The 23056-nt window shown below is 32.6% G+C and overlaps 1 non-coding gene across 1 annotated transcript; it reads left to right on the top strand.

Annotated features, from left to right (window-relative positions):
- Positions 1-1895: 1895 nt before the first annotated feature.
- TRNAL-UAA (transfer RNA leucine (anticodon UAA)) lies at positions 1896-1979 on the top strand. The gene has a single exon. It is a non-coding gene; the product is annotated as a tRNA-Leu (tRNA).
- Positions 1980-23056: the final 21077 nt, after the last annotated feature.

Here is a 23056-nt window from a genome sequence, read left to right as displayed (position 1 = left end):
GACTTATTATAGCTAAATAAAGTTATTATAGCATAAATGAACTTATTATAGTAATATTATTGCATGAATATGCGAAGAATGAAATAATTTATTTTTTAAGTCAACAAAACACCACCTGGACAAAAATATGTAAAACAGACGATAGACAAGACGATGCCGTCAAGGTGCTGACATCTGTTTTCAATAAATTCTACGTTTGTTTTAATTACGTTAATTAAACCTTCAAAGTGCTTTCACATTCCTGGACCATTAAGATAAGATTCTTTTCAAAACGTAAATGTACTGTATTATTGTTTCTATTTAGATATACAATTTTAGGATTTTTATTTTATGTTTAGACATAATCCCTGAAAATGAATAAGAGCAAAAACAAAGCGAAGAGAAAGATAATTTCCTTAGAGACTAAGACTACGATTTTAAAACAAGTTATTTTTATGTGAGACTTTTTTAATGCGGTTTCTATACACCGCATAAAAACAGGTTTGACAGTATTTTATATACTTTATGATACACATCGTTTAACCGTTATTCGAATTTTCGCATTCACGCACTTACACGTCCTGTGTGATTCGACACAATGAAACAACCCGAACACTCGCTTCCCACAAATCCAACCCCTGGGTCCTCGTCCCGGGAAGTGGAAACGCCAATTTTAAAAATTAAAACACTTTAAATTGGTGGCCGAAGGGGCTCTGGTAATCACACATCCTGCATTCATTAGACAGAATTTCAGATATTCGCAGCAATAATCGATTTGTGACGGCAGCCGAATCCGGATTAACGACACTTTACTGTAATTGAAACGAATATAAGAACTATTAAGAAATTACATGTGCATGTAACAAAAATAAGAAATGGCTTGATGAATTATTATACGTGTCGATCTACTTTTTATTTTATACAAAATATAAAATTAACTGAAGTTCTATTTAAGTCGGTGGCGGAGGCGTTCACCTTTAACCCGGTCATTTGGCGAAAGTTACAAAAATTACTTACCAAAAAATTATATTTAGTGAAGGTGTGTGTTAGAAATAAAAAAACTTGTTATTATTTCAAAATTTTATTGTCTTTTTAACATTGAAAATACTTTTACATAAATGTAACTAGTAACGAAATTGCGCCTAGGCATCAAAGAAACATAAACTGCTCTTGGATTAATTTAAGAACAGATTTTGGTGACATTTCTACTTTGATATAACCTGCCAGCCTAAAACTAATTAGTAGGAAACTTAATAAAAAGTACAATTTAAATTGGCTGTAAAATCCTACCACTTTAATACCTGATCAGCTGATATCATGTACCGCTTTTTCCGAGTACAGTTTCACTTTATATGCAATTCCTTATAATTAAGTAACACAAATTTTTCTAAAACAATTTCTTTTGTTTGTTTTGATGTTCTTTCAAGACTGTGTTTTTTTCTTGAAATAAAACAATTTGTTCGTTAAAAGACAACTTTTCACTCATTGAAAATCTTTTGAAATTTTATTTTTACACACCTGTAATAACTGATGATTTCAGCTGTAGAAGAAAAACGAGTTGTGTTTTTTTAAGTACATTCTAGGAGAATGATCGTTTGGGATAAACGCCACACAGAAGCTTATTTTCGTCGCTTCGGTAAAAAATTTTTAGGAACCGTCCGCTTAGCAATTCTCAAATCGGGATGAAACACGCGCACGTTCGATTCGAAACCGAACAATTCGTTGCTATCGACGAATAACATGCAATAAAACGTGAAAAGTTGTTTGTAAAATGTCCAGTCGATGATGGTAGTTCGAACGTCAGTTCTTCCCGAAAGCAGATAAGTGCGACGAAAATGCGAAACTCGTAGACAGGATCGATAACGACGATTGCTTTTCGATTTGATAATCGGGCGATTAGGAAGTTGTTAGGTCGTGTCAGAATGGCCGAGTGGTCTAAGGCGCCAGACTTAAGATCTGGTCCTCGTATGAGGGCGTGGGTTCGAATCCCACTTCTGACAGGTTGTTTTGCACGAGTGAACAATTGTTGGGGTTCGATTTGCATCTGGGATCTTCTATGTTCTCGATACTTTGGAAAATGTGCCGTACGTGCCACTTTTTTTATTACATTTTTCTTCTATAATGTCAAATTCAAACTCAAACAAAATATTATTCTGAATTTTGGCATTTATGATTTACATGCGCAAACACTGTGATGTATAAATGTTTTAAGCTGAAATCCGACTAAAGTCAGTACTTTACCTCAAAAGTTGGTTATTGATAACTCATGTGATTTTCATAGGCAGCACAACATTTCATCCTTCTTCTGTATTTTATTTAATCATGTAAAAAAAATAAAGATATAAAACACAAACTGTTACAAAGAAACAACAAAAAGAAACACAAAACACAAGACAATTTTTTAACAACTTTTTAAAATCGTCCCTAAGTGCTAAAATCTTTATAATATTTAACAACTAAAAATGAAGATGAAAATTTACATATACATTAAGCAATTTTTCATCATATCTTAAATTTATTTAATTTAAAATAGATGCACTCAATCTCAGATTAGTACTGTAGTGTCTCGCTACTGTACATCATACTTTTCCTTTAACAATAGATTCGGGCCTGTCATCTATTTAACTCCTTTCAGGAAAAGAGTTTAAATTGAAATAAAGTGACTTCCGGCTTGCATCGGAAGTCCATGTGTAGTTAATCGGGACCTCCCGCCCCTAATCTTTTAATATCTGATCTCAACTTTCATCCACTTAAAAGCGTTTTCGAGATTAAGGACGGCCAGACAGGCGTACGACACTGGGTATTCCTACATCTACAATTTTTTCAAATTGCAGCGCAACAACAATATAGAAACAAAACTTCCAGAAGATCATACTATTGCTACATTTAAATCGAATCCTACTCTAATGAAATACTTCGAACATTCAAACTCTAACAAAATGAATTCTACCTCGTCTCTGTGGTGATGAGCGAAAGACTACAGACAAATAGCAGAATGGTCTGTCGAGATCCGTCTCTATAGAAAGACAGACACGAAAATCCCGAAATTCTGTCAAAAACTGTGAATTTTTAGCATTAAACTGAGTCGCTACGCAACAATAGAATTTCGACAATTGTCTTTTGCTTTGTTGGAATGCGATTATTGAATTGTTTAGTGCGTTTTTTGAGTTTTGCTGTAATTAAAGCGATTATTTTGGGTAAGTTTAGTCCCTGATCTTTCTAGATTTAGGTATTTTTTAACATTGTTAGGCGCTAAATCACAATTAGCAGCGATAATTCTCCCACAACGAATATTTTGATAACAATCGTCGTGTGGTTTCTTCAAAGTGAAAAATCGAGCCTTTTGAAGAAATGCCTTCAATCTTTTCTTTGTTCATTTTCGTCAATCGACTCGAATTCTTAAAGCAAACTCGAATAATAAATTCTGTCATTTCGAGTTATAATTTTGTGTGTGTATATTACATATGCATACACATTACATTCGATATGACATTATTATAATTATTCTAACCTTTAATGAATTAGAATAAATGAGTTTATTTGATTTCTTCTAGAATATTTTCATTAGTTTTAATGACAATAAACAGAATAGCATAACTTTTACAAACCATAGAAATGTTATACAATATTTAATACTAGTTTGTTTTTTGCTTGCAGAATGGATCATTTCAAAGCGTTAAAGAAATGGAATACCTCTGGAGAAGACAGTCCAGAGGAGAGCACCTCGACATCGGAATCGACTTCCTCTTCATTTCGAGTGATTCGCGTGCGTCCGAAAGAGATGGTGGAGGGTGCGGAGAAATCTGCTCAACCCGACAAAAAACGGGTCATTGTCGTCTCTCCCGATGAGAGCACCTCGTCTGTCATCGATTACCTGGAAAAGAGGTATCCGGAAGTTCCGGAATGGTCGGTGCAGAGACAGGCACGCGAAGAACGACCGGAAGAGGAGTGTAAATCGATTCTGAAAAAGAGGAAAAAGAAGCCTTGGTGGAAGAAGATCTTCTTCTTCTGGAAGAAATAAGTCTTCGAGGTCTTCTCACCGGATGTGACTTTGCCCCCGATTGTGACTTTTTTACCCGGATATGGACTTTTACCTGGCTGTGACCTAATGACCGGATGCGACTTCATTCATCGGATGTGACTTTTCGTGGCGGTTTGGCGTCTTCCCTTTCCTGCTGACGGTACTTGCAATAATACATGTGCTTTTTGTCATCGCTAACGAGGGACGTGTCCTTCCTCTTCAGTTAATTAAAGTCGATGGCGACAACTTAGCACCGTCTTCGGTCGTGAGGATGTTGGATTGGTGAAATTCTGACCGGAAAATAATGGATTTTCGCCAGCAACGTGCGTGTCAACACTGGACACCTGAATAAAAACAAAAGGGAAATATCGCAGTTAGCATATGTCTAAGCCACAATTATAATTATGTGGAACAATTAAACGTGTATATAAACTTTTACTTAATTAATAAAACTTTTTAAATTTATATTAATTGATTACGTGTAGCAGTTTAAATATTATATCCACACGTTTTATTTTTGGACTAATTTGTGATTAAAGTTAAAAGTAATCTTTCTAACAATTAAATTGAAAGTTAAAGCAGAAGAAAATGTACACGATTCATAAAGAAAAAAAAATATAAAAATAAGAGAAGTAAAAGTAATTTCATAAACTTACGAATTTGTATTGATACAAAAGCGCGAAATAAAATGCTATGAAACAGAGATCATTAAATTGAAGTGAAATCATTCGTCTCTGCGAGTACTTTGTTAAGTTTAATATGAACTTAATTGTAAGTTAATAACAGAAAAGTTTCCAATGAATTACAAAGACATCTGTTTTTGTAATTTTATTTTTCGAAGATTTTTCTTATGTGCGATCATCTGTCTCTGTGTAATGTACTGTTTTGTACAATGTAGAATACAGCCGAATACAGAATCCGGTGAAAAATTGCAGCATATGAACATATGTAAGAAAATCAGGTGATTTTCTTACATATGTTTAGAGCAAATCGGAATTAGTATGAGATTAAACAAATTTAAATGCTCGTCATTTTCTAAAAAGTAAACTCTTAAATTCAAGTTTTTACTTGTTTACGCTAAACTTCTTGTTAAGACTAGGATCGGAATAAAATAAAAGCTTAACTGCACGGCCATCTTGCCGTCTACTTATGATGCACTTTAAAAAGGCATCTTATTTACTACAGCATGGATAGAGTGGAATAAAGAAAAAAGCTTTCTTTGACGTAATCTTATTCAATTTTTATTAATGATTATATTCGAATTGTGTATCCGAAGAAAGATTCAACTCTACAAGTTTCTTTTTGGAAAATTAAACTTTTTACATTCTAAGAATTAGACTAATTACTTAATCATTTTAAAAAATATACATTTTCCAATTTATGAACGACGTATCGATGTATAACACACTCATTTTTGAAAGCAGAAGAAAAAAAATTGATAATGGAAATTTTGGGCATGTTTTGGAATCCGACACCAACAAATAAGTTCAAAATAGATACAGATAATGCACTGATCAAAACAATTAGCAGAGCACATGGCTGCTCTAATTGAGGAGTAACAAAGAATTCTCTAACATCATCATATCACACAGATGTGCTGCAGTTTTGTATCATACAACCTACAAATGTTAGCACAATACCTTGTATTTACTGGCAAATTTAACCTAGCTGCAAATTATGTGTTAAGATAAGATTAGAAGAAATTTTTTAATCAGATTAATACGGGCTATTTTTTAAACCATATCGAGAGCTTGCGCTAGCTTACAATGATGTCATTTCAATCTCATAATTCCAATCACTTCTGTAATTAAATGTTTTAGGCTTTGTGACGGCATCATTGTGACTGCCAGTGAGAAGTACAAACCTATTCTTCGTATTTTAGGCTAGTCTAACGTAACTTTATTCATCTAGCTTACTTTTGTTATATTCATTGCTGGTGCATACAAAGTATAAAATACTATTTTTCTGGTTGCACCGATGAGCATTAGGGTGCGACTACCAGACGCGAATCTAGTAGCCAGCGATATAGTTCTCTGCAAAGGAAAACCATAAAGAAGCGAGAAACGAGAATCTGGCCGGCGAGTGCGAATTTCAAAGCTCTCGCAAATATCTGACAGTTGGATGTTTATCGCGGCTCGCTTCTTCTCGCTGAATACTTCGTATGCGCTTTGGCACGAGCAGAAGATGACGTCTCATATCTTTCATGCACACGCAAAGATTTTCGTTTTAATATTTTTCAAACTACAGATGTACATAAATTCTGTTTTCTTAACGAATTATGATAAAGCCCTTTAACCTTTCTCTGTTTCCAGAGAGGATGTACTGTACATCGTATGTTCGTTTTCTTTGCATGTGTTCATTATGAAGTAATCCTAATAGCAAATGATTTTGTTTGCTAGTAGTAAGCGTCGTAGTCGAACCAGTTTGTTTTTAAGTTCCGTACACTACAATAATTCACGCTAATATGATTATTATTGTTCTGTCGACTTGCAACAAACAACTAGCGACCGGCATTACACGCATACTCTACACTAGTCTGTTACATACATCGTTTTTGTTGACAGTATTTCGAATAGCAAGTATGATTATTATTTATTTGTTGCAATTATCGATGTTATATTATTATTATTAAATTTTATTTGACCAGTTAGTAAGCGAACCCATAACAATTGTTGAGGAGTTTTATCCACTCAGCCATTGATTACAGGGGAGTGGTCGTTTCTTCTTCAGCGAATACAGTTAATTATACAGTAACCTTACATTAAACAATTAATATTATTATTAAAATATTTGTAAATTCTAAAAATAAAATATTTTCAGATCAAAAGACGAGTAAAAAGAAACTACTCTTTTATAACCGAATTCGAGTGATTAGCGGACAAATGATTAACAACTTTGTTTTAACTTTTATTGAATAACAATTATTATTAAATATCGTCTGTCAAGGACCGTCCATTAATTACGTTTACATATTTAAGGAGAGAGGAGTCACGAAAGGACATGAATGTAATGTATATGACGAGATGGTAGTGGGTCTGGGCATTGTTTTCATGGATATTTTAGCGTTATTTTCTCTTTATCGCCTGTATATGAGCCTTTTATTTTGAAAGTGGTAGTGTTACAGTGAAAACCCGTTTTTAGTTAGAACGCGTTTTAACTAGTTGACACTTGTTTATACGGGATGTCTTTGATAAAACCCGTTTTGTCTAGTTAAAACTAGTTTTAACTCAAATTCATTTTTGATTACCAGTAAATTCTTGTTTTAACTAGATCAAACGGGTTTTGTCTAGTTAATTTACTGCTGTACATGTTTTGATTTTAGATAAAACTAGTTTTAACTTTTAACATTAGTCAAAACTAATTTTAGCTACATAAATGTTTGGGAGAAATAAATAGTTATGTGTAGTGATTCGGGGGAAGATGCCTAACATTTTGCTTATGAAGGAAATTATAGCGATAATTTGGTTAGAGCCTCTAACGAAAATATCATATTCTTGAGCATGTTTTTCAAATAAAACCTTGGAGTATATGAAAAATAATTGTATATTGTGTTTGCAATGACGACTTTTTACTGTCTGGCATTTTAGGCATCTCACCCCAAGTATCCGGGTGAGATGCCAAATGCCATTAGGGTAAGATAACAAATATAATTGCATAAAATTAATTTTCGAATATCTTAGCCAAATTTAATTTATTGCATACGTAGTACGAAGTACTTCATAGTAGGTATAATAGCACAGTATAAGTATTGTTAAGTTTCCGCCGTTCTAACGTGCTCTATAGCTAGCTGAAAGCTTTTTTTAGTCCAAAAACCTTTTTGAGGAGTCCCCGTATAATTTCTAAGCATATCCTGCAATAAAACGAGAAAGCAAATATTTATTAGAAATAGGCATATTGGAATTCAATTAACAAAATATAGGCATGTTGCCCCAAGAAAAATGTGACATCTTTTCCATTTGTCAGGGTAAGATGCCTAGTGGAGTCACGTGTTCTAGCGTGTCTGATCGGGATCGGCGGTAGCTCACAATGGAAACTTTAGAACCTTAACTACATCACACATTAATTGTTTTACGCAATATTTAATTAATTCTATTTTAACTTTTAGTTTTAAAATGATTCTAGAAATATTTCACAACAAAAACTTTGTTCTTATCTTGCTTTTATACTTCTCGGATGTAGAAAATGAGATAACGGTAGCCAACTACAGCTTTCGGCACTCAATATTGGCCCAACGATTCATCATACAAACACATGACAATATCTGACGTCAGCGTTTGAAAATATCAAAAAGTAGGCATCTTCCCCCCGCTTACCATCTTACCCCGAATCACTCTATACGTTACAGTCAAAACCAGTTTTTAGTTAGGATGCGTTTTAACTAGTTGAAACTAGTTTATACTGGATGTTTTTGTTAACCAAGTCATTCCTGAAACGTTGTCATTTGAACTTAAAATATATGTAATTTCTTACGAAGAGCGTACATTAATTATTGCATTATTAGTCACAAATAGTCTACTGAATGAAAGAAATGAACATTGGAAAGTGACTTATAACACACCCAGTCTATTTAATTATCGCTATATATTCTGTGTTTTTTCTCGTCCAATTGATAAGACCGAGTAAGGCCGAAATGCATTTTGGTTAAGATAATTAAATAAGCTAGTTGTGTGATGAACCTATTCATCAGTAATAAGTAATTAAGTTGATTTTTGTAATTAAATAATACAGACAAGATGCTTTTTAATATATGAGAAAGTGAGTTTGCGCCTGTCTAAAGGGTGTTGCCACAAATTTTTCGGTGTTTTCTTACCTGTGTACCACCTAACTACGTTTCCAATAAAAGGTTACACAGAACTAGTGTCGTGACGATTTTCAGCTGTTCTTTCTATATACAAAAAATATTAGATCTATTGTATGGTCAGTGTTTCAATATTTCGTTAGGAAGGTTTTAGAATTAATGATTGATAAATTAAAAAAAATAAGATTGTTTAAACTTTATTTTCTACATTACTCATTAAGTGTAGGCCTACTTTGTTTTTTGTGTTCATACGTATAAGAAGTGCTTGTAGTTATTCAATATTACAAATGTTTTATATTCGTTCACGTATGTAGTTATAGAAAAATCAGCAGTATCTCGATAAGCTGCAGATCGTTTCCTCAGTTCAGATCAACGAATCTTCGTTGGTTTTATGTAGTCACGTTGAAACGTTTGCCATACAGTAATGTATTGTGAATATTACTTGCATTCAGCAAACTTGATAAAATACATTTGGTACTATCGTTCTTCATTGCCAATTCGACGAGTGCAGAAAGGATAGAGTAAAGACTATTCAGCATCTAAAAGGAAAACAGAGATGAAGATAAAATTCACAATAATAAATTAAAGGAAATTATTTAATCGAAACTTACTCTAATCGGGAAATCGCGTTTGACTCGAAAAAAACCACCCACAGGAATTCCAATGGGTGTTTTCCCGAATCTCTTCATAAAATTTAGCATCTGCTCGAAAAAGTACACAATTTTAGCGAAAAATTTATCGATAACGTAAAAATAGAACATTGAATTTACCTTCAATTTAAAAACCAGAGAGAATCTACACGAGGTAAATTTATTAATCTCTTTGTCGATTTTTCCGTCCGATGGCGAGATTATTATTAATCAAATTTGGAGACAAGTCTGCCCAAGAGGGACCACCATTTATTTTGCGTTTCAGACTAAAAACATACACGTATGGCGACAGGCCTTCCTTTTTAGGCTTCATGTCGCCAGTTGTAAAAAAGTCTTTTAAAAAACACAAACATCCAATTAAAACTAAAGGAGTCGGTGACATTGATTAATAATAATCTCGCCATCGGACGGAAAAATCGACAAAAAGAAATTTTAAAGTACCGTCGCCAGGGTGCAGCTTCAAAATTTGCATTTTCCAGCCCATGTTCCAGCAGATAAAAAGCGGAAACACCCATTGGCCGGATGGTTGAAGAGAGACGTCTGTATGTCACCGACTCCTTTAGTTTTAATTGGATGTTTGTGTTTTTTTAAAGGACTTTTTTACAACTGGCGACATGAAGCCTAAAAAGGAAGGCCTGTCGCCATACGTGTATGTTTTTAGTCTGAAACGCAAAATAAATGGTGGTCCCTCTTGGGCAGACTTGTCTCCAAATTTGATTTATTAATCTCGTTGAAATTTCCGTAAATCTAAAATAAATCGCACACATTATACATTACATATTAATTTAGTGGTACAAGTATTAAATAAATCTTACCGAAAATGTAAATCTGGATAATCCGAATGAAATTAAATCATATATTCGAAAATTACGTATATGATGATAACAAATGCACCGCTGGTTATCATAAAACAAAGAAATAGTTACCGGGATACAGAACCCATATAAATTATTGAAGTAAACAGCAGGAAAATACATTTCGAGTCGGTTATTGACGTTTCGAACGTCTTCCATTAATTCTGTACGTTCTTCGATTATGTGTACGATTAGATCTTTGATGTCACTTTTTCTACGAATTACTATATCGAGTTTACTCGACAATTTGTTAAATCCATTAAACGATACGAGAAAATAATAATAAACAAAAAATAATATGTAAACAGTTTGTCCTACTAAAAATATAATAATGTCCAATCGATATTGCAGAGAAGAAATTCCATTACAGTTGCCTTTTCCATGGCAAAAGACAGAGAGAAGTCAAAATAAATAGTCACGAAATAAAGAGTGGCTCGCAATAAAGCAGTGACTGCAAAAAAAAAACTGCAAATTGAAATTCTGTGGAGGCAATTAACGTTTCCTCGACTTCATAGCAAGATTTACTACTAGGAAGATGTAAACAAATTCGTTTAAGTAAAGAGAACTGAAAAGTCCAGAATACGATCGTACCAATATCAAATAACTGCATGATGTATTTGAAACCTACGAATAAGTTAAACAAGTCTCCGCATACGAATTTATCAGAAAAAATCGTGGAGACTAATGCCATCGAATTTAGAATAAGAAATAAATTCGAGAAAATGTGAATAAAATTGAAAAAATCGAATTATCCATGAATTCTTATGGTAGATAATTCTTATCTTAATATATTTAACCCGAGAATTTGTGATTCTGCATTTAAGGAATAAAAAAGTATTTTAATCTCATTACTTGCGTTTTCCATGATTTTGAATTATAAGTATTTTATCGTCTTTCTTTGTTTAAACATTCTTTCGTAGAAGCCCTAATACAATCAATATATACAAATTGAAAGAATCAACCCTTTGAGCGTCGGTTTCTGACGAAGACATAAAAATTGTCCATTGTTCGGAAGTGGCCGTTGATTATAGGTAATTATTCGGACAAAAAATGCGTAGAAAATCTTTGAAAAAATTGGCTACTGACGAATAGGCCGTTATTGAAGCCGTTATTGAAGCCGTAATACATATCTTACTTCACATGTCAGGTAAAGAACGATAATCTAAGTTTGACCATTTAATTGTAATAATATTTTGATAATTTAGTTTAATATCAATCTAATTTTCGAGCATCGTCAGTTTAGGGAATAATGATGCTTAAAAAACTGATTTTGAAAAAGTAATGTGGACAAATTTCAGTACATGATTAAAATATTGTAAACCTTCCTTACCTGTGCGAAAGAAAACGAAATCGTGCTTTAAAGAAAAATAAGTTTTTACGAAATTGATTTCACGCATTAAAATATTATCGAATTGGAAACATCGATAAATATTTTTGGATTGAGATATTTTTGAATGCTTAAAAATCTTCAATCCAGGAACGTTAATCTAAAGTATTTTTTACTCCAAATCCAAACATAATTTTAATACGTTAGGTTGTATCTTGAGATAAAATTTTTCGGTATTCGAGATCTACAATATCGAATGTCAAACGTATCCTGCTACAGTGGCAAAGTGTACATCATTCAACCCTAAGAGTTGCTCACGGATTCGTGCCTGAAGCTACTACTAACCACGTGGAGTTTATCGGGCTTTTCCACTTATCTAACACCTAAACAGGGAACAGTTCTTTCCATTGTCACAACTAGGGAGATATTTCTCAGTTGGCCGATGTCTGTGTGTTGTCCTACAAAGCAATTATTGTAAGCTGGAAGATTGTATAACTGTCTGCAAGTACAGAAGACTTTGCAAATAAGATACTAATAATGATCAGGAATTTGGCACATGGCATTTCTGATCTCATCAGCTCCAACTTTTCCCTGTAGATGTGGCTATGTAATTGTTCACTGCTTGTTTTGTTCTTGACACAAGTATCACAGTTTTTTCCATATAACTTTCGTCCTATAAGCCCATACGTAGAAGATCCTTGATTTTCCGCAGCATTTTTATTTGTGGATTTAAATGTTAAAAATTGAATTCGTTTGTTACCTGTGACAAATATGAAAGAATGGTGCAGCGTAACGAGTACTTTTTCTCTTCATTTAGTGTCTTGTTTCTTGCAGTATACTGCGTAACTCTTGCCGTCGCTGTTTTTTTGCAATAGGCGGAATAAAGAAAGTAATGTATCTCTGTATCAGTTGTACTGGGTCAATAGTATTTCGTTGACCTGATTTATTTGTTCTCTTCGTAAGTACTGTACATAGCAATTTCTCTTTTTTTTGGTTCGATTTTATCGTATTTTTTCACCATTCACAGCCATTAATTCGTGCTTTTTCGGTTTAGTTGTCCGATTAATCAGAGCTGAATGTTTCAAATTCACTCGCGTAGTTCCACAGATGACTGTCTTATGGTAAAAGAAAAACGCCGCATAATGATATGTAGTAGAAGTTGGTGTGAGACAGTTTCACTTGTTCATTATTCCTCAAGTACTGACAGTACTATTTGTGACGTTATTGGCAGTTTTGTACATTTGGAAATGGAAACGATACCTTTTCCTGTATAAATTATCATAGAAAGTGGGCAACCACTGTCTAATCTGCATAAACAATAAAAGTTGATCTCAAATGAAACACGCTTCCGGGGCACGCTTTCTTCGCTTGGTATTCTATCAAACCCAATCCAACCTGTTTCATATTTCTAGACATTTTTTTGGAATTCGTTACTTTGTTCAACTTATTCCTAAAGTTTATGTAGATAAATACAAGGAAAAGTACAAGTGTTCCGAATCCTGTATTGAAATAGCTATAAACAGGAATTGCCTCTTTCAGATTTGCATATCATTGAACATCCGTAGGATCAACATGAAACTATTAAATATGAAGCTTATATATTTACGAGTGTGAGAGAAATGCATTCCCAACCGCATCTCATAACTGTTCCTTTAACTTGTATAGTTATTACACAGGAAATGGTTAATTTCCTACGATATTGTAATCATAGCATCTTCTCATAATAGATGACTAAACTTATTCCGTATTGTGCTTTACTATAATGAAAGAATCTGTGCAACGAATGAAATAATGAACGTTCGTGCAATTTGATACTGATTTATGGAGCAAATTTAAAACTTAGAAAAGGAAAATATTTATGTAATTTGAAAATATTGGCAACTTAAATAATGTATATCACTTCTGTTTATTTTACATATAAATCTTATCATCATTGAAACATGATGGAAAGTTCAAATGTGTACTTACCTCGTCCAATTCTACCCGATCCAACCATTGATGCCTTTTCTAAAGTATATGTTTTATTGTCACGTAGCAAAGGTCGGACATTTACCACGTGACTGGTTGGACATTTGGTGAAAGTTTAAATTTACCGAATTCAGAAGTATCATTTTGTATTATTAACAGCGCATTGTCATTTTGAGAGGATTCCTCCGTGTAGTTCGGATGCTCAATCTTATTTGAAAAATATATCTTGTCCCGAGAACTTATCTGCATGTCCCACACTCCCGATTAAATGTTCAGAAGCATGTCTATATGAATAATCCAAATAAAAATTAATACAGAAATGTGAGATTTTTAAATAAGATTTTCTTAGAAATTCAAGTTTACATCTGTCATCGTAATGTATTAACTTACGAATTTGTTACGTGAGCAGCTCCCTACGCAGTTCTTGTTGTAATGAATGTGAAAGTTCCAATAAACGTAATATTCACGTTACTTGAATTTTGGTTAAGGAAAAGGGCCATCTGAAAATAAAACATTATTACTTTTACTTCAAGCGATATAAATTAAAATGATTGGTATTTGGTTCACCATAAATAAATAATCCTCAATTTTAACCGGAAATCCACCAATCATTCTTCTTATTAAGAGCTTAAAACATAGAAAATTCTATATATAAGATGCTGTTATTTACCCGTTAAATTAGCCTAGAATTATGGGTTCAACACGTGCTTTATGGAAAAAAGTCTGCTTACAAAATGACGTTCCCCCAGTTAAATGCCTAAGTCTATGGTATTCTGACACGTGGTTTATGGTAAATGTTCGTATATTTCAACAAAATATCTTTTAGAAACTTTTTCAAATGTTAAACTCATCCAAATTTGAGCTAATTATACTAAAATAAATAGCATTTTATAAGCCGATTTTTTGGATTTTTCGTACCTTTGTTTAATATTAAACGTGTAAAAAATAATTTATAGACATTTAATGTTGCATAAAGTAGTAAAAAATTTGCATTTAAAGTATAGGTTTGTCTCTAAATTTGCATAAAGTTTAGAAAAATTTAACATGCAATTGAGCATCTCTTCTTTTAAAAATTTAAATATTTTTTTTTGAAAATATTATAAGAAATAAATTATTTATTATTTATGCCGCCATCCAACATGCCGCTTTCCGACAAAAACAAGCTTAAGCAATGGTGTCTCGAACCGGACACAACTGGTAAAGTAGATCTATAATTATGCGTTTATAGCACGTTATATACGGATCGCCCGGAAAAATGCTATGCGTTTTCTAAATGTCTATTAAATAGGCCTTCTTCTTACAATAAAATAATTTTAAAAACTCAAGTTTACTTAAACTGTATAATTACCGATAAAGTTTTTAGATAATTTTAAAAATATTAAATAATTAACATTGAACATTTTAAAGTTCAAATAATGCTTCAGTAATTGTATTTTAAGTCCATCAGATAAGGTGTCAGCGTATGAAAGGTCTGAATCAGTTATTTATTTCTTTCTTTGTAAATTCAAATAAATGAACCGGAAATGGGAAAGAAATTCACCGTTAAGAACAAAAAGCCAAATTCCACAAATTTCTAATCTATTGTCTTAAAACTAGTTCAAAGCTTAGCTTAGGCTTAAAAGGGCAATTATAACGTTCGCGGGCCAGGTGGTGATTTACTTAATCTTTTGTCTTTAAGAGACAAAAATATTTACATCCCAAATGTAGTTTCTATTGCAAATTTATCCGTCAACCTTTATCTCTCTGACCAGATTTGGTGAAAAACTTTGACTTTGACGATGTCAATAGTTCAGTACAAAAATAGAGTACACTCAAACCTGTTTTCGTGTGGTTTTATTTTTGCGATTTTTAAAATGCAGTATATGAATTTCAATCAAATTGGTATACCGCACAAAAACAGGTTTGAGTGTATTCTAACACATATAAGTTTATAACTGCGTCTATAAAAGATTATGGGAACCCCTCGAGGGGGTATCGACGAAATTCTTTTGGATATTTTTAAATTTTTGCCCGTCTTGACCTACTTGAATCTCTGGTCCTGCAATACACTTGCTTCGATTTTACGCTTTCAGGCCTCGAATTCTTGGAAATTCTGTTCGATTTTACTAGATTTTTAAGCTGTAAATTAAGTTTCTAGACACGAAACTAAGTGAATATTTAAAATAACAATAAAAATAATAGTTTAATTCACCCGAAAATAATACAAATTACTGTAGATTACTTAACGAATTTACCTGAAAATAATTGATAATTTACGAATATTTCGTAACTAAATTTATAAAATATGAATGTCAATCTATATATATAAAAACGAATGTATGTCTGTGTGTGTGTGTGTGTGTGTGTGTGTTTGTCCTTCATGCATTACCACACCATTTATCCGATTGCCATGAAACTTTGGGAAGTTGTTTAATACATTCCCGCGAAGGTTTGTGGCATATGTGAAGATCACCATTTCCCCCCTTTCAAAAATATATTTATATATGGATTAAGGCTTTTATGTCCAACAGATGGCGCTAACTTCAGACGACCTAAGTTTGCTTTTCTGTGAGGCATTATGCTTTTCTGTGAGAATGGACCTAAGCAGATCATTTTCTACCTATCTATATAAATAAAATACAACGTTTGTTTGTTCCTACCGATTCCTTTGAAATTTTGACACAACGTTGCATTCGAATATGCACGTGGTTTTATATAATATACATGTCGAAATTCTCCCTACGGGGGGGAGATGGACGGGATTAAGGCTTACCATGAAGAACTCGGCTTCTATTTATACTATTTTACATGCGGTTTTTTGCGTTTTTAATTGCGTTTTAATAGGTGACGTCAACAGAATATACACTAAAAAGAGATTTTTCGATATTCCCCAGCGGGGAAAGGGACAGGATTAAGGCTTACTGTGAAGAACTCGGCTTCTATTTATACTATTTTACATGCGGTTTTTTGCGTTTTTAATTGCGTTTTAATAGGTGACGTCAACAGAATATACACTAAAAAGAGATTTTTCGATATTCCCCAGCGGGGAAAGGGACAGGATTAAGGCTTACTGTGAAGAACTCGGCTTCTATTTATACTATTTTACATGCGGTTTTTTTGCGTTTTTAATTGCGTTTAATAGGTGACGTCAACAGAATATACACTAAAAAGGCGATTTTTCGATATTCCCCAGCGGGGAAAGGGACAGGATTAAGGCTTACTGTGAAGAACTCGGCTTTCTATTTATACTATTTTACATGCGATTTTTCGCGTTTTTAATTGCGTTTTAATAGGTGACGTCAACAGAATATACACTAAAAAGGGATTTTTCGATATTCCCCAGCGGGGAAAGGGACAGCATTAAGGCTTACTGTGAAGAACTCGGCTTCTATTTATACTATTTTACATGCGATTTTTTGCGTTTTTAATTGCGTTTTAATAGGTGACGTCAACAGAATATACACTAAAAAGGAATTTTTCGATATTCCCCAGCGGGGAAAGGGACAGGATTAAGGCTTACTGTGAAGAACTCGGCTTCTATTTATACTATTTTACATGCGATTTTTTGCGTTTTTAATTGCGTTTTAATAGGTGACGTCAACAGAATATACACTAAAAAGCGATTTTTCGATATTCCCCAGCGGGGAAAGGGACAGGATTAAGGCTTACTGTGAAGAACTCGGCTTCTATTTATACTATTTTACATGCGATTTTTTGCGTTTTTAATTGCGTTTTAATAGGTGACGTCAACAGAATATACACTAAAAAGAGATTTTTCGATATTCCCCAGCGGGGAAAGGGACAGGATTAAGGCTTACTGTGAAGAACTCGGCTTCTATTTATACTATTTTACATGCGGTTTTTTGCGTTTTTAATTGCGTTTTAATAGGTGACGTCAACAGAATATACACTAAAAAGGGATTTTTCGATATTCCCCCACGGGGGAAGTGTTACACATTTATAATAGATACATTTTGAGCCACAACAACGCGTGGCCGGGTCAGCTAGTAGTTAATAAAATATTAAATCATTTCCTCAATTATATTAATTTAAGAATCACGCGAGAATTTTTTAAGATAAATTGAAATGACAGCTTAAAATTTGTAGACTTGCAACCAGAAACAAAGAAACGAGCGAAAAATCACGTTTAAAATCTAAAACAATTCGACTTAATTGTAATTTAAAATTATATAAATGTATAGTGATCTTAATTACTAATTAAATTCTAATTAAAATACGGTATAAAAACGTTTCCGAATTCAACAGAAATTGTGAAACAAGAAGCCCAAACACCGCGTGACCATTACAGAACTGACTACTTTACAACAAAAGAAATTGCTTAAATAATTACAAATTAGGGTTTTCAATTAAAATGTAATATATCGAAATAAAGCGGAAAGGGGCCATTTTAAGGGGTACGAGGCTCTATTTAACAGAAACGATAATTTAATTAAGAAATCAGTCGTTAAAGGGGCCACCAGGTAAAGATTTTTGAGTAAAGGAGGATTGTTTTTTTCGACGGAAATTACGCTCTTCGGATCTATTTTATATGGGAAAAGAAACTTAGAGTTTAATAGTTTATTAGGGAACGTATACGAGATCCGACACGTTGTTACGCTAGAAAGCCTAAGATATATCGATCAGAGTATCCCATGATATATTAAGATATATCATGAAATAATATGCAAAAGGAGGGAGGATGTTCTAGATGAAGATACCATATAAATTTATTACATTCGAAGAAATTGGAGTGTTCCTCAGTGATAGGGAAAGTAAACAGGAAAACTGGCGATACACAGGAGCATTGGTTTGAAGCAAACGACCATGTTTGCCAATATTTGCACAGAGGAACGGTCGCTTGATATTTGAATTGCAAACTGATGCCCAGTTCTGGAGGCTCTGGCCCAGTAGAGAGGAAGGAAGGGGAAAAAAATTTAATTTTCAGTTTTGTCGCTGAGGTTTTCGGTGAGAGAATAATGCAGTCATTCGTCATCAGTTGTTAAAATGAAATTCTCGACGGAAAGACAGTGTACCATAAAAGAGCATCCTGTTTAGCATATCGGAGATTCTCTCTCGCAACTCCTAATAGCCACCTTCTAAATTTTTATATCATGCCTTGCGTATTCTTTACTTAAATGGGTGTAGTAGTGAGTTTTTACTCAAATATAGAATCAAGAACTATCAGAATGAAGAGATTTGCCACATTGCCTAGGACCCCTTTCTTCTTGTTTGCTGCTGTTTAAGTGCTGGATTTTCTTAAAACAATAGAAAATTGTTTCAAGAATATACATTAAAGTGAGTAGAGCATCAGATAACTTTCAATGTTTATTATTATTATTTTTTATTTCTAAATATTCAGCTTGAAAGCATGAAATATATTCTTTCTTGAATAGGTGAAGTAGCAGAATTTCACTCATGTATAGATCCAAACACTAATTTACCACATTGCTGTATCTCTCTCTCTCCTTATTTGCCCTTAAAATTGTTTATAAAAGAGCATTTTTTAAAACTCTTTGGCATGAAAATAGAGGGAAAATATGTTAAAAAGTTTTTAAATGAATATAATAGTGGATTCCCACTTTATACAGAGTCAAATACTATCAGAATGAAGCTGTTATCTTCTTCTCCATGGACTATTATACATTTGATTTTCTTAAAGTATAGAAAATTGTTTAAAGATAGTTTACAGGACGGTTTGTTTTAATTAGAAAACTTTCTATTTTTATTAATATTTATCAAAATCTATTCTTATTCTTTTCTTCTAAAGTTAAAATTAGTTAAGAGGACTTTTCTGTAATTTGTTTGATGAAGAAATGCGTTAAAAAAAGAAAAGAGAGAGAGAGAGAGAGAGGAAGAGAAAGATGCTGCACTTATAATGTTATTGTTTTGTTGTTCTCAAGGCAAATTAAGAGGGGGAGAGAGAGAGAGAATAAAAAAAAATTATTTTTTTAAAGGAAAGAATCTAAAATTGATTTAGTAGGATCCGCTTCTCTAATTTTCATCCAAAAATTAACTTAGAATCCTTAATTGAAGTATAGAAGTTAGAAGTGTAATTTGTTTCTTTCCAACAAAAAAAAGGTTTAAAAAGTTTGTTTTTTTTGGGATAAAATTCTCATTTTTGTGTATAAGTTGGGAGTTTTCTAATTCTGTAGCCATAATTTTCTTAAAATTGAAGCTTTCCACTATACAGGGTGGCCTAAACATTTGTTGACTGAGACATTAACTACGTCCACTGACTTTTGAGCCATTCTTTACATCTTGGTTGATAAATTATCTGCTGCTGCTCCAATTGAGTCAGCATCACAATATATATACATGCTGCTTCAGTAACATTAATGCAGTTGTAGATCTTAAGTGGATGACTTATTATATGCTATAAGCTTTAGAAATGATACTATGTTAATCAGAGCACTATTAGTTCTTAAAATATTTACTATATTGACTCTAAAGAAGAATATAATTGTGTAGAAGTGTCTACTATAGTAGCAATTTATAAAAACTAACTACTGGAGAGTAGCTAAAGGTTATTTAGATGTTAGCTACATCAGTAACATTTTATACATGTTTGTGGTGATAACATGCATAAAATGAATGTTGTGAAACACTGATGATCATATAAAGATGGCTAATTTCATTACAGATTCTATTACAACTGCTGCTTCACTACTCGGTTACCGAATGCTGATTTTACAGCAAATAGAATAGGATAACAGAAGCTTCTCCTAAGGAGACCACACAGAGTTGCTTCTATAAGACATTTTTTACATATATTAGTAAGAAATTCATTATTTAATTAAGCTTTTACATTAATCAGATTAGTAGTCAAGCAGGAACATGGCTCTACTAATAAGCAACTAGTAGTAGTATAGACAAATACGCCTTTAGAAAATTACTAATTGTAATTAGATAACTCCTTCTGTTCTCATTTTCTGTATGTCACTTCACATTTTAATTGATATTAGACCCTTGTATATGTATTTTTAAAATTCAAATTTAAGTAACTAACTGTACTATTTACTAAAACTCCTTATTAATAAGCATAAACAAGATAAAACAAGACAAATTTTTTAAAATAAGAAATTTTATTTATGAATGATAAAGATAACAAATTAGTAATTCGTCGCGTACATATATTTTTCTATATGAAACGGCATTTTATATTTATTTTAAACCTTGTATATTCCTTAAAATTTTAAAAATATGTAACAATAACATTAAAAACAAGACTTTTCTTTGGAGATAAATGGGATTTTTGACTGTTTAGTTCCACTTGCACACTTTCTCACTTAAATTCCGATAAAGACACTCTTACATCATCGCGGTAATAGGCTGCACTTGGCAACTGGCACATTTATTGTTTAAAAAGTTATACATTTCGGATCTTTTTACATTATCAACAAGGTTTAAACATTAAAGAAATTAAAACTTCCCTTTACAGTTTTAATAATACTTTATCTGATAAAGTATTATTAACTAGCAGGTAGCACGGTGTGAAAGATAAGTAAATGGGTCAGGAATTTTCAAAATATTTTCAAGTTTGGAATGTTAGAAGTGGTTTTATTCAATGTACTGTTTGACAGTTGTAAAAAATCCTTTTAAGAGTTCTTTGAGTTTTCAGAAAACTCAAGTTTGTGTTCAGAACATTTGTGTGTGCAGGAAGCATCTTAAACATTATGTATTTTAGCAATCATTTAGATTTTCTGGATGGAATCCTGCAGTTTATTTGTACTTTTAAGTGTTTAAAATAGTTTTTGGTATAATTTTAAATCTTTTTAACAGTTTTTGATGAAAATATAACAAAGCTTTGGTTATATTTTCACCAGAAATAACAATAACTGAAACAAACAGGAAAAATCGCTCGATGTTTAACAAATGATGATGATGAATCACTGTACTGTTTCGAAAATATTGCACATACCCCTTTACGCTTACAAATCTATTGAGCTTAGCACTGGTTCTATGTTTTAAGAATTAATTTATAAAACTAAAGTTCTTTTCACATAAATATTTACAGTAGTCCTAGAAGAATATGCATTGCTAGCAGTACATATTCTTGCAACTTTACCAAGTAGGGTTTGCATACTTCGGCTCTATGCTCTTTTCAGATATATATTTCTACATTGCCCGAAAAGTTTCATCTTGACCCAATGAATATATCAGTCTGGAGGGCAGAAAGCCGAAACACAATCTTATCCGGTAAACCTGCAAGAATATGTATTGCTAGCAGTTGTAAATTTTCAAAAAAGGATTTAATATATTCTTTAGAATCACAAATAATTATAAGTTACAAGTAATTTATACACATATTTTTAAGAGTTAGATCTATATTTTTTCATCTTACATGTTTCAAAACTTAGACTATGTTAAATAGTCGGCATTACCTTTAAATATAGAAAAATTATCAATAAAATTCAACTAAAAAGTTATATGGCTACACTATATTTTTTAGAAGTTAAAAATGAAACTATGCAGATAGAGCTTCTTATGCAGACTGAGCTAGTCCCTTGCATACTCTGATATCAGTAAGCTATTTATATGCAGAAATAACGCTTCCTCAGGCTTTGAAAACAGTGAGATGTGTTTCTAAGCAAACTGATCTGGTCCCTTGGATACGCATGCAGAAAGAACTATTTCTTCAGATGTTTTTTAAATACTAAACTGTGTAAACATGCAAAGAAACAGATTCCTATGCAAAATGAATCTCTGTCTGCATAAGAAAATGTTTCTCTTTGTCAAAGACTATTAATTTTCTACGTTAAAAGCAAATATTTAACATCCAAAACTTTAATTTCTAAAAGTGCAAAAAAAGAAAAGAAAGAAAAAAAAATATATTAATACATTTTGACGTTGACTAGAAATGATAAAATTTAAACTATTTTATTGTATTTTATACTTTTATATATTTTTAAAAATAATTTTTATAATATTCAAATTATATGCAAATTCATGTCAAGATGGATGCTCTCAAATGTTACAGATTTTTATAGATGCCTAAAGGGCAGAGGTGGGTTGTTTGAGCAGTGTCTCAAAGAAACTGCCAATCAACAGATGAATTATATTCATCATTTAAACAATTTCCTTGAAATTGTTGCTGCTCGTTATTGCCATATCCGAGGGGCGGTTCGTTATTGCCATATCCGATAGGCAATTGATAATTTAATGATTGTAGCTGATGAATGGATGGACATGGTTCTTGATCATTTTGAAAAATACAACTGTTATGTCCAGCATAACTATTGAAAGCAGATGTCGTTGCCACACCAGAATTTTCGAAGAAATTGTAGGATGGCCCCATTGTCTCCAGAGTGTCGACAGAAGACGAAGTCGAAAAAGTGGGAACGGAAATTACGGAGTTGGCTCTTGTTTCTCCAGATGTAGATTTTCTAAGCATCTCTTTCTTATATTTCATTCTCCTGTTCTGGAACCAGACTTTAACTTGTTGTTCGCTAAGATGTAATATTTCTGCTAATTCTTTTTTTC

The sequence above is a fragment of the Centruroides vittatus genome, unplaced genomic scaffold, assembly GCF_030686945.1.
Source record: "Centruroides vittatus isolate TY-2023 unplaced genomic scaffold, ASM3068694v2 contig_1451, whole genome shotgun sequence".
Taxonomy (NCBI): Eukaryota; Metazoa; Arthropoda; class Arachnida; order Scorpiones; family Buthidae; genus Centruroides; species Centruroides vittatus.
The sequence above is the reverse complement of the archived record's forward strand: the minus strand, read 5'-3'. Positions and strand labels throughout refer to the sequence as shown.